At 49.2% G+C, this 13,219-nt stretch overlaps 1 protein-coding gene and 1 long non-coding RNA gene across 2 annotated transcripts in view; both read left to right on the top strand.

Annotated features, from left to right (window-relative positions):
* Positions 1–1,797: 1,797 nt before the first annotated feature.
* LOC138843944 (uncharacterized) lies at positions 1,798–4,150 on the top strand. The gene is made up of 3 exons (XR_011379178.1): positions 1,798–1,927; positions 3,583–3,687; positions 4,013–4,150. It is a non-coding gene; the product is annotated as an uncharacterized lncRNA (long non-coding RNA).
* An 8,223-nt stretch (positions 4,151–12,373) lies between these two features.
* The window catches only part of SKA1 (spindle and kinetochore associated complex subunit 1), a 47,761-nt gene continuing 46,915 nt past the window's right edge, over positions 12,374–13,219 (top strand). Inside the window, exon 1 of the mRNA XM_051851230.2 lies at positions 12,374–12,618. The gene's annotated coding sequence lies outside the window, so the exon portion shown is untranslated. The remainder of the gene's footprint in view (positions 12,619–13,219) is intronic.

Raw genomic sequence — 13,219 nt, 5'->3', positions numbered from 1 at the left:
GGGAAGACACGCTTGGTTTTGTAGTATCAAACCCAAAATGATGACCCAAATGTCAGTGAATTCGGCTATCAGAATCAGGCAGAATTTAGCATCCTTTTCCTTTCTCTTCCTCGCAAGGTGCTTTCAAACAGCAATTAATTTCTTAATTAGATGATAGAGACCCTCAGGAAGAACGTTGGACTTCAGAATTCTCCAGATTGTATTGCCTGTCACCAAACGCACTTATGTGACTCCACGGGAGTCCCTCGGATCCCCGCGATCTGTGAGGGAGTCAGGCCCTTTTTGGACAGGTTGTAAATCTGTCCCTTCAGGCCCTCAGCTTCAGCCAGGTGGGGACGCTGCTGCCCTAAGGCAAAGCCCACGGGGACAGACTCTTCCCGGGAGCGGGAGCGTGCTTGCGACCGGTGATGGCCTCGGCCGGCAGCAGAAAAAGCACAAATTCTGTGGGGTTTTTTTTTTTTGGTTTGTTTTTGGTTTTTTTGTTTGTTTGTTTGTTTGTTTGTTTTGACAGGCAGAGTTAGACAGTGAGAGAGAGAGACAGAGAGAAAGGTCTTCCTTCCGTTGGTTCACTTCCCAAATAGCCACTACTGCCGGTGCTGCACCAATCTGAAGCCAGGAGCCAGGTGCTTCCTCCTGGTCTCCCATGGGGTGCAGGGCCCAAGCACTTGGGCCATCCTCCACTGCACTCCCGGGCCACAGCAGAGAGCTGGACTGGAAGAGGGGCAACCGGGAAAACCGGGAAAGAACCGGCGCCCCAACCAGGACTAGAACCTGGGGTGCCGGTGCCACAGGCGGAGGATTAGCCTAGTGAGCCGCGGTGCTGGCCACAAATTCTGTTTTAGTTCTGTAAGCTGCAAAGCAATGTAGTCTAACAGCATAGCACAGTTTAAGTACTCGTTTTGTTAAACATTTCCAAATGTTCTAGATAAAGTTTCGATGAACAGTCTGTGAAAATAAAAGGAAAAATCATAATGAAAACAACATTGAAAGTTTTCCTGGTGGAGTTGGGAGCCACTAGAGTGGGACTTACACACCTTCCAGCTGCTTCCAGGGAATATGAATTTTGCTTGTCCTTACTGTTTACTGCAGGCATTTGGAGCAAACAATTACATTTTATTTATTTATTTATTTATTTATTGGCAGGCAGAGTTAGATAGTGAGAGAGAGAGAGAGACAGAGAGAAAGGTCTTCCTTTTTCCATTGGTTCACCCCAATGTAAATGACCAAGTGGCCACAACGGCCGGCGGGTTGCGGCCGGCACACTGCGCTGATCTGAACCCAGGAGCCAGGTGCTTCCTCCTGGTCTCCCATGCGGGTGCAGGGCCCAAGCACTTGGGCCATCCTCCACTGCCTTCCCGGGCCATAGCAGAGAGCTGGACTAGAAGAGGAGCAACCGGGACAGAACTGGCGCCCCGACCAGGACTAGAACCCGGGGTGCCGGCGCCGCAGGCAGGGGATTAGCCTAGTGAGCCGCGGCGCCGGCCAACAATTACATTTTGTCTTGAGACTCAAGATGCACATCAAGAAGTTGGGGGATCTTGTTATATGAACATTTTTCTTACAATATACATTCTCTTCTTTATTTTCCATTGGTCACATGGCCCCTAACACACAGCCATTGTTGTCAATTCCAACAAAAGTTTCCCACAAAATAATTTTTACTGCTTTGTATTAAAATAATACTGCTCGTATAAGGTCCCATCTTTCCTGCCATCTTCAGAACACGCTTTGGAGTTATCTGAATCTGTCTCCTGGATTGCGTTTTCTAAGACTTCAAATAAAGTCCTTTTTACTTTTGCAGGTTTAGATCAGCAAGTCTTCCACATAGATCACTCTCATCTCCAGCTGACATGGCTGCAGCCAATTTGGTTATAACCACCATCATTCCCTCCAAGTGACCAGAGCTGTCATCCCAAAGCCTAATGTGGTAAGCAAAGTTGTTGAGAAAATTTTCAGCTCTTATCTGATGACCCAAATGTCTCTTTTCTGACACTTGGAATGTCTCATAAATGTTAATATTCCTTGAGAAAGTCCAGGAACATGCCAGCTGGCCACAGGCTACCTTTGTCTATCAACATGGTAAAATCCAGCCCCAGCTGTTGTGGGCGTTCGGGTTTGTGAGTTTCTGCCTCCAGATCCTGTGGTTCTTGGTCCTAGAAAAGACTAAGGTTGCCACACACAAAGTATAAATATTTTAAGACAGTTGATACAGACACTTCCATCAGCAGTGTACTGAAGGTTCCCATATCATATCCTTATTAGTTTGTTAGGTTAGTGCAAGCTTTTAAAATCGTGTACCTCTTCCTGTCAAAAACTGTCAGCATCCATTTATAAATACTATACATTTGTAATCATGCCAATGTAGTGCAAAAATAATAAACCAAATAAAATGTAAATATGCAAAGGAGTGAGATAAAAATAAACACCTGTATTTTGTGGGGAGCAATCCGGACTGGACTGAGTTACTGGAATTAAGACTTATTCTATGCATCTGCTCTCCCACAATATGGCGCTGGGAGAGAAGTAAACAGCTTCCGCACAGCTGCCTCCAGTTCAACCAATAAACTGTAGGACTTGCTCCTGATTGGAGAGCAGCGTACTCGGCGTGTGGGCAGCCGAGTTGGGATTGGCGGAGGAGGACTATAAAGGAGGAGAGAGACGGCATGCACCAGGAACATCTATGGGGAACATCTAAGGGAACCCGTGCAGCTCCCGAGAAAGCCGGCCGGCGGTGTGCCGCTCCCCTGCGGAAGTGGGGAATGTGGCCAGGGGGAACTGCCCTTCCACGGAGGTGGAAGGGATAGTAGCCAACCCGGGAAGAGCCAGCAGCAAACCCGGGGAGGGCCGAGCAGACGAAAGAACAGCGCAGGGTCCTGTGTCGTTCCTCCACGAAGAGGGGGAGCGACATAATGGTGCCGTGACTCGGATATGAAGCCTAGGCAGGGTTCAGTGTTGCTCCTCCATGAAGAGGGGGAGCGACAGTATTTCCTCACATCCAAGGTCTGCTCTTCGTTGTTGCTCTTGGAGAGCTCTCTCTGGAGAGTTTACGCCATCAGCACTCGCTTTCACCTATGTGCTGTGACAGCTGTCCCGACACACATCTGGGTCAGGAAGAAGAGAGGATTTGAGAATGAACAAAGACAGCAGGCAGTGGATAGGGATACCATTGTGAGCTCAGGGCAGGGTGGACATTTGGTTTAGCAGTAGCGTAAAACACCAGTTAAAATGTCTGTGTCCCATAGTGGAGTTCCTGGGTACAATTCCCAGCTTTGGTTCCTGATTCTAACTTCCTGCCAGTGCCGACACTGGGAGGTAGCAGGTGATGGCTCAAGTAGTCGGGTCCCTGGCACCTACGTGGGAGACTTGCACTGAGCTCCTGGCTCCTGCGCTCAGCCCCAGGCTCAGCCCCAGCTGTTGTGGGCATTTGGGTTTATGGATTTCTACCTCCAGATCATGTGGTTCTTGGTCCTAGAAAACACTAAGGTTGCCACACACAAAGTAAAACATTATAAAACCCTCTGGTACTGATTTGTGTCCATGATAGCACTTTTTCCCCCCGATTATCCCTGTGTTCTTATCCAGCTGCAGCCTTAAGAGATGCTAGGACACTCCCGTGATTCTATTCATCTGTGGTGGTTTCAGAAATGAGCAAGTTGTTTCCCCAGTGAGATTACGAACAACCGGAAGGTAAGACTCAAGTATTTCTTGAAAAGTAAACCACACAAGGCTAATTGAAACACGGCTGCTTCCTGCAGTGCTGCGAACAGAATGGCTTATTTACTTCTTAACCGTCTATGTGCAAAAGGAGATTTTGAATGACCTGTTGGGTTGCTTTGAAGGGACAACAGAATAGAAGTGCTCGGGCCATGAGTCTACATTGCCTTGATCTGGGGTGCAGTGGAAGCACCCGTCACATTCTGCAGGGCGCAGTATCCCAGTCTTCCTTCGCCATCCCAGTCCTTAGAGGTCCCCCCCACACACACATACACACACGCACCTTTTCCGTTTCTAGGCCTCAGGACCAGCTCTGCACAGCCCCTCTTACAATTCAGTCACAAGCAAATCAAGCAGCCTCAGGAAAGTCTCAAAATCACTCAGATCATCAGGAAAGCAAGATCCCACGGCTGGTTAACCACCCATGCAGGCCCTGGATCAGCTGGGGGCTGGCCTGGCTCTTTTTGCATGCATGCCTTACACTGCATGTAGCAAGTAGAGAGCCGTCCTGCGAGTTTGGGAGAAGAAAACCATCCAAGGTCCCAAAGATAATTATCCAGGTACGGGATTGTATATTTTAAGTCTGACCTGTGGGTTTATGGGGTAGGGGAGACAGGAAACAAGCCTTCCTTAGCTTTCCTCGTCTTCCAAATCCTATCATGCTCCTTTCCTTTTTTAAAATTTTTTTTTCCTTCTTTCAAACCCCGTTTCTTCTATTAGCCTATCCTCGTGGATTTCTTTGAAATCTTTCCAAGCCCTAGTGGAAACCATTGATTTTTTTTTTTTTTTTTGACAGGCAGAGTGGACAGTGAGAGAGAGACAGAGAGAAAGGTCTTCCTTTTGCCATTGGTTCACCCTCCATTGGCCGCTGCGGCCGGCGCGCTGCGGCTGGCGCACCGCGCTGATCCGATGGCAGGAGCCAGGTACCTCTCCTGGTCTCCCATGGGGTGCAGGGCCCAAGGACTTGGGCCATCCTCCACTGCACTCCCTGGCCACAGCAGAGAGCTGGCCTGGAAGAGGGGCAACTGGGACAGAATCCGGCGCCCCGACCAGGACTAGAACCCGGTGTGCCGGCGCCGCAAGGCGGAGGATTAGCCTAGTAAGCCGTCGCGCCGGCCGCCATGGATTATTTTTTAAAAAGAAAACTTTGCAATTCAAATACTACAGAATTCATCCATTAAATGTTTGAATTGCAGTGTCCATAGTGTATTCACAGAGTTGTGCATCCACCATGGCCAACATTTTTAAAACTTTTCTACTACCCAAAAAAAGAAACTCTATACTGTGGGGAGCAATCCGGACTGGACTAAGTTACTGGAATTGAGACTTATTCTATGCATCTGCTCTCCCACAATATGGCGCTGGGAGAGAAGTAAACAGCTTCCGCACAGCTGCCTCCAGTTCAGCTAATAAACTGTAGGACTTGCTCCTGATTGGAGGAGAGCAGCGTACTCGGCGTGTGGGCAGCCGAGTTAGGATTGGCGGAGGAGGACTATAAAGGAGGAGAGAGACGGCATGCACGAGGAACATCTAAGGGGAACATCTAGTTGAAGGAACACCTGTGCAGCCCCCAGAGAGCCGGCCGGCGGTGTGCCGCTCCCCTGCGGAAGTGGGGAATGTGGCCAGGGGGAACTGCCCTTCCACGGAGGTGGAAGGGACAGTAGCCAACCCGGGAAGAACCAGCAGCAAACCCGGGGAGGGCCGAGCAGACAGAAAGAACAGCGCAGGGTCCTGTGTCGTTCCTCCACGAAGAGGGGGAGCGACACTATACCACTTGGATATCATGCATAACCCCCTGCCCCTGCCCTAGGCAAAACCAATTTTCGTGGCCGGCGCCGCAGCTCACTAGGCTAATCCTCCACCTTGCGGCGCCGGCACACCAGGTTCTAGTCCTGGTCGGGGGGCCGGATTCTGTCCCAGTTGCTCCTCTTCCAGGCCAGCTCTCTGCTGTGGCCCGGGAATGCAGTGGAGGATGGCCCAAGTCCTTGGGCCCTGCACCCACATGGGAGACCAGGAGGAAGTACCTGGCTTCTGGCTTCAGATCGGCACAGCGCGCCAGCCGTAGCAGCCATTTGGGGGGTGAACCAACGGAAAAAGGAAGACCTTTCTCTCTGTTTCTTTCCCTAACTCTGCCTGTCAAAAAAAAAATCTTTGTTTCTATGGATTTGCCTATGCTGATATTTCACATACATGAGTTTTTAAAGGCAACTGCTTCCACTTAGCATAATGTTTGTAAGATCATCCATGCTGTGGCAGTGTATCAGGTCTTCAGTCCTTTTAATGGCTGAACACCATTCCATTGTTTGGACATACAGCATTTCGTTCATCCATTCATCAGTTGCTGGATAGGGAGGTTGTTTCAAATAATGACCACCAGGGATTCTGCAGCTGTGTACATGTAATTGTGTGCACACATATTTTCATTTCTCTTTAAGTATACAGCTAGGAATGCAGTTGCTGAGTCATATGGTCAACCTATGTGTAGCCACTTCCAAAAAGTGCCAGACTATTTTCCAAAGTGCCTGCACCTTTTTACATTCTGCTTGGTTGCAGTATCTCCCACTGTAGGCAGCCTATAGACAAGTCAAGGTCGATCTTGGCTTGTGGAATTCCTGGGCTAAGAAAGTCACGTACTCCCATGTTGCAGGAGGATGTTGATCAAGAACACTGTTAGAATTGACTGTGTTACAGAAAGCCCGGTAAGTGGCTTGCGTATGTTGTTATCTTCTGTGCTTCCTTGAGCTGCAGCTGGTTATGTATAAATATCGCTGAGACACTGGAATAAACGAGCCTTGATCAGTTCATTGTCTTGGCTCCATTCTCTGCGTCCTTGTCCCTCTTTTCCTTCCCACACCCCCCTTCAGGTTCTGTTCGACGGGTGCAGCTGGTCCACACAGGTGGCGCCTGAACAGAGACCTGAATACGGGGGAACTACGTGAGGAACGCCAAAAAAGGAAGGAAGCTGCAGATTGGTAATGCGGAGGAGTAGGTAAGTACCCGCTACCTACAATCCTCGGTGAGCAACGGCGCAATACGGGACCAGCACGAGGAAAAAGGGAGGTGATTAAGGCCGTTAAAGGTTTAGTTCAGACGCAGGGAATAGGGTTAAAGAGGCAAACCGTAGAGCAATTTGTCAGCACTGTGGAAAGGATTAGTCCTTGGTTTGCTGAGGAGGGAGCTGTAGATGAGGAATATTGGGATTTATTAGGAAAAGAGTTAAACGCCCATTTGCAAGTCTTCAGTCCCAATGATCTCCCTGTTATTACATTTTCTTTATGGTCTCTGATACAAGAAGCACTGTTAGCACCAAAAGGAAAGGCTAGTGTTCGATCGGCTGTACAGAATCTTCGGGAAACAATGGAGGAGGCGCGCAGTCAGACATCGCAGGCAGGAGAACGGCTCTCTTGTGACGCCGTGCCACAGAAACCAGCTTGGACCACTCTCCCTTCAAAAGGAGCGAAAATGGGAGAGTCAGTTTCAAAAACCATACAGGGGCCTGACGAGCCATATGCTGACTTTGTTAATCGCTTGTTTCAGGTAGCGGGGAAGATCTTTGGGGATCCACAAGCAGGAATGGATTTTGTAAAACAATTGGCTTATGAAAATGCCAATGTCCCGTGTAAGCAGGCTATTCGTCCTTATAGAAAAAAGACAGATTTGGATGGGTATATTGAGCTATGTGCTGATATTGGACCTTCTTATACTCAAGAATTAGCCATGGCTGCCGCTCTGCGTGGTATGTCATTACAAGAATCAGCAAGGAGGGGCTATGCCCGATAAACGAGGGTGCTATGAATGTGGGCAGCTGGGACATGTATGAAAAAATTGTCCAAAAGTTAAAAATCAGAGTAGAGCTCCCCCGGGGATCTGCCCCCGATGCAGAAAGGGAAAACACTGGGCCAATGAATGTCACTCCAAAACTGATAAAAATGGCAATCCACTAAAAGAACAGAGTTCAGGCAACTGGACACGGGGCCAGCCCCAGGCCCCATCCAAACAAAACCAGCAAATCTTTGGGGCCATGATGTTTGTTCCTCAACAAAACACCTTAAATTAGTCAGTACTTTGCAGCGAGCCACTAGGGGGAGCTCAGGACTGGACCTCAGTACCCCCATCTGCACAGTCCTAACACCTGAAATGGGACCTCAGGCCCTCCCTACAGGGATCAGTGGATCGCTACCCAAGGGATTTTTTGGGCTTTTGCTAGGAAGAAATAGTACCACTATGGCTGGATTGCAAGTTTTCCTGGGGTCATAGATGAAGATTTCATGGGAGAAGTTAAAATTATGGTGCAAGCTAATGGCACTGTTGTCACACTTTCTCCAGGACAGCGTATGGCTCAGCTGGTCCTTCTCCCTCTTACTTACAAAATAGGAAAAGCAGTAGTGGTCCAGCCAACATTAATAACCAATGAATCCACTGAAACGTGTGGGGCCACGTTTACAAAATCCTGTGGGAAAGGAGGCTTTGGATCTTCTGATGCTTATTGGGTTCAACCTATAACCAAAGACAGGCCAGAGTTTCAACTGAAACTAAATGGAAAATCGTTCACAGGGTTACTAGATCTGGGAGCTGATGTCTCTGTCATTTCTGCAAAAAATGGCCATTTTATCAGGTGCAGGGGTATATTCTTGTCAGTTTTGGAAAAAGAACTCCCCTGATGTCCTTAATGGAACCATCAATGTAACTTTGTTTGTTAATGCTTCTTTTTCTACTGAATCTAGCAATTTTGCACTTGGCCGCAACAACTAATACTTCTTCTTTTTGTGTTAATACAGCTGATTCTCCTTCTCATCTTCTTACCAGTAATCTTATAGGAATACCCTCTTCTAGGAAAGAGGACCTCAATATAACTTCCCTTGAAATAGATAATGTTACTCGTTTATTATTTACCGTACCGTGGCAACTCAACCGAACTAGCTACAAGGAAGTTCATTCATTGAATGGGACGCAGGCTCCTAAGGGATTTTTTTTTTTTTTTTTGGACAGGCAGAGTGGACAGCGAGAGAGAGAGAGACAGAGAGAAAGGTCTTCCTTTTTCCATTGGTTCATCCCCCAGTGGCCACCACAGCCAGTGCACCACGCTGATCTGAAGAAGCCAGGAGCCAGGTGCTTCTCCTGGTCTCCCATGTGGGTGCAGGGCCCAAGCACTTGGGCCATCCTCCACTGCACTCCCGGGCCACAGCAGAGAGCTGGACAGGAAGAGGAGCAACCGGGACAGAATCCGGCACCCCGACCGGGACTAGAACCCGGTGTGCCGGCGCCGCAGGCAGAGGATTAGCCTAGTGAGCCGTGGCGCCGGCCGGGATGGGTTTTTTTATGCAGCCAATATGCCTTTACATTGCTAGCCCCTGATGATTTCTGCAACTGCTCGTTGGGCCAGGTGGCCCCAATGCTGACATCCGTATTTCCAAAGACACGATGGCGACGTTCATTACGTGAGAATTGCAATGACAATGTCATCCTAATCGGAGAAGACACTGCCTTTACCATGGTTATCTCGGTGGTAGGAGTTCCTGGATTGGCTTAAGGAAATAACCGTGGATTGCGAAAGCTTGCATGTTTAGTAACTAAGACAATTAATCTTACCGCTACTGCATTGTCCAATGTAGCCGAAGAATTGGATCAAGTCCACTCGGGTGCTTTTAAATCGTGCAGCTATCAATTATTTACTGTTCAAAGATCACATAAACTGAGAATCCGTGCCTGTGGGATGTTGTTTTAACATTACTAACAATGTGCCATATATAGAATCCGTTATTGATAAACTTAAGAGTGAAATGCAACATATGTTTATTACTAACCCCCTATCACTTGGAGGGTTTCAATGGATTCATTGGTTATTAATGTTGGCTAGACCACTACTGCTTTTCCTACTTTGTATGGGATGCTTTCCGTGTGTTTTACAACTTATGTTAACTTCGCTACAGTCTGTATGGACTGAGATCCATCATTTAAAACTTTGTACCAAACCTCCTTTGTAATCAAAATAATTGATATCTGGCCGTATATTTCATCCATCCTTGACTCTCACCTAATGTCAAGCTGGAATGGTCCTCAAAGACGGGTAAGACACTCAGCACCCCATACCCACCTAAGACAGGGCCCTAGGCCAGGTTGCCAGAGTTACCAATGACGGGTGGACGGAGATGACTGAGGGCAACCTAAGACAGAGGCCATTCTTAATAAAATAAAAAAGGGGGAGATGTTGGCAGCCTATAGACAAGTCAAGGTCGATCTTGGCTTGTGGAATTCCTGGGCTAAGAAAGTCACGTACTCCCATGTTGCAGGAGGATGTTGATCAAGAACACTGTTAGAATTGACTATGTTACAGAAAGCCCGGTAAGTGGCTTGCGTATGTTGTTATCTTCTGTGCTTCCTTGAGCTGCAGCTGGTTGTGTATAAATATCACTGAGACACTGGAATAAACGAGCCTTGATCAGTTCATTGTCTTGGCTCCATTCTCTGCGTCCTTGTCCCTCTTTTCCTCCCCACACCTCCCTTCAGGTTCTGTTCGACAGGTGCGGCTGGTCCGCACATCCCACATCCCTGTTGCTATCTGTTACCTGTCTTGTGGATTCGAGTCATGCTGGTGAGGTGTAGCTCAGCATAGTTTTCATTTGCTTCGCCCTGATGGCTAATGATGTTCAGCATCTTTTCTTCAGCTTATTGGCATGTGTCTTCTATGGAGAGTATCTAACCAAATTCTTTGTCTACTTTTAAATTACTTGCTCTTATTTTTTACTTGTAATAGTTCTACATATATTTTTTCCTTCCCCTGTGAGAATGCCCATTTTGTTTTTATTTATTTATTTGAGAGATAGAGTTATAGACAGTAAGAAAGAGAGACAGACAGAAAGGTCTTCCATCCGCTGGTTCACTCCTCAAATGGCTGCAACGGCTGGAGCTGAGCCAATCTGAAGCCAGGAGCCAGAGGCTTCTTCCAGGTCTCCCATACGGGTATAGTCCATAGCAGAGAGCTGGATTGGAAGTGGAGCAGCCGGGACTTGAACTAGCACCCATATGGGATGCCAGCACTGCAGGCAGAGGATTAAGCTACTGTGCCACAGCACCGGCCCCTCTACATATATTGTAGATACATGTCCATTATCAGATGTATGATTTGTAAATATTTTCTCCAATTCTTTGGGCTGTCTTTTCACTTTGTTGATGGTGTTCTTCCAAGCACAGGAATTTTTAATCTTGATGACATCCAACGTTGTTTTTTGTCATTTGCACTTTTGGTGTCATATCTAAGAAGCCATTGCCTAACTCAAGGTCACAAAGTTTCACACCTGTGTTTTCTTTTGAGTTTTATAGCTTAAAATGTCACATGTAGGTTTTTGGTCCATTCTGAGTTAAATGATCCACTTTGAATTTTTCATATGGTGAGACGGAGGTTAAGCTTCATTCTTAACAGGCGTAGGTATCCAGTTGGCCCAGCAACATCTGTTGACTAATGTTTCCCCATGAATAGTTTTGGCACCTTTGTGGAAAGTCAATTGAACAAATATATGAAGGTTCATATTTGGGCTCTCAATTCTGTTGATTTATGTGTCTATCCTAATATGAGTATCACATGGCTAAATGTCTTAATTACTGTAGCCTTGTAGAGTTTTGAAACTGTGAAGTGTGAATCCTCCAACTTTGTTCTTTTTCAGTATCATTTTGTCTGTTCTGGGTCTCTTAAACTTATTTATTTTTTTTAGAGATTTATTTTGAAAGAGTTACAGAGGGGTGAGGGAGAGAGAGAATGAATGAGAATGAGAATATCTTCCATCCACGGGTTCATTCCCCACGTGACTGCAATGGCCGGGGCTGGACCAGGCTGAAGCCTGGAGCTTCCTCCCGGTCTCCCATGTGCATGCGGGGGCCCAAACACTTGGACCATCTGCTGCTGCTTTCCCAGGCCATCAGCAGGGAGCTGGATTGGAAGTCCCGTTCGGGGCGCGGGATTCTGTCCCGGTTGCCCCTCTTCCAGGCCAGCTCTCTGCTATGGCCCGGGAGTGCAGTGGAAAATGGCCCAAGTGCTTGGGCCCTGCACCCGCATGGGAGACCAGGAGAAGCACCTGGCTCCTGGCTTCGGATCAGTGCAATGTGCCGGCCGCAGTGGCCATTGGAGGGTGAACCAACGGCAAAAGAAAGACCTTTCTCTCTCTCTCACTGTCCACTCTGCCTGTCAAAAAAAAAAAAAAAAGGAAGTGGAGCTGCTGGTTCGTACACAAACCTTTGCCCATTTGGAATGGCGGGGTCGCTGGCGGTGGCTTTACCCGCTGCGCCACTACGCCCGTGCCTTTTAAATTTCCATATGAATTTTAGGTTCAGCTTGTCTGATTTTTGCGTTAGTCAGCTGGGATTTTGATAGGGGTTGTGGTCAATCTATTGATCAATCTTAAGTCTTCGGATCTGGGATCATGTGATGTCAGCCTTTCTTCCAGGTTTGCCAAAGAAGTGTGAAGCCCTCCGCCTCCTCTTGCTACTCCACAGAGCCATTTCCCGGCTGCGGCACGGGCAGCAGTCGCCGCACAGCGGCGTCCAGCAGCCGCGGCGACCCGGGAGGCCCGCTTGGCAACGCGGCGTTCCGGTTGCCATGGGCTACCCGGGTGTCCCGGCGGTCGGTGCAGACTGCGTCTGCGCGCGGCCGGAAGGCGGTGAGGTCGCCATGGCAACCGAGGACGCCCAGGTCCGCTACTTCCTCCTGGCGCCGCTGTGTCTGCGCGATCCTCGCCCCAACTTCTGTCGCCTCGCAGGGTGTTTTCCTGGGAGAGAACCTCTTTCCAATTTGAAAAGTCGCTGATCTTAATGCAGCTTCAAGCTATAGAGCCGTGGGCTATCTTGTAATCGATAAAAAGATCTGTTTAGACCTCGGCTCAGGAGAGCGCACCCTTGGGGCTTTCTTCGCACGTAGGGGAGATTCTTGCTCTTTTCTATTCATTGTGGCGACTTTAAGTGAGGGTGGGCGGTAGGACCAACCCTCTTGGAGCGGGCGGGAGAGGGCGGTGGCCACGGAGGTTCCCCGCGCGGTGCCTCCTCGGCTGCCCGTTGGGGCGTCGGCAGGAGTGGCCCCGACAGAAGACCATGGGGACATAAAAGGCGCGGCGTCTCGCCAAGGGGCCCGCGTGGGGAGGGTCGGCCCCGAACCCTGTTAGGGCTCAGCGCCAGGAGACCCCTAGCCCCGGAGCCCGCCCTGTCCCGGGAGGTCCCCGCGGACGCCGCCCAGTTCGGGTGGCACTCAGCGGAGCCGGGGCCGGGAAAGCCGCGTGGGCGCCAGGGGGTCGCCCGCCTTCCAGAACTCGGCCCTCCGTGTCCGCGTGGCGGCAGGCTCCGTCCTGGCCCAGGCAGGAGGAGGAGCGGCCCCGCATGGCAGCGGGGTGGCCCAGGGAGGCCGGACACAACCCGGAGCAGGAGGCTGAGGGCCAGCCAGAGGGCAGAGGCTGAAGCCAGAAACTGGAGTCGTCGGGGACAAAGTGCATTTTCCCTTTCCTTTCACTTCCTGACGGGCAAA

This window comes from Oryctolagus cuniculus, chromosome 10, assembly GCF_964237555.1.
Source record: "Oryctolagus cuniculus chromosome 10, mOryCun1.1, whole genome shotgun sequence".
NCBI lineage: Eukaryota > Metazoa > Chordata > Mammalia > Lagomorpha > Leporidae > Oryctolagus > Oryctolagus cuniculus.
Note: the sequence above shows the minus strand (reverse complement) of the source record. Positions and strands in the feature narration are given on the sequence as shown.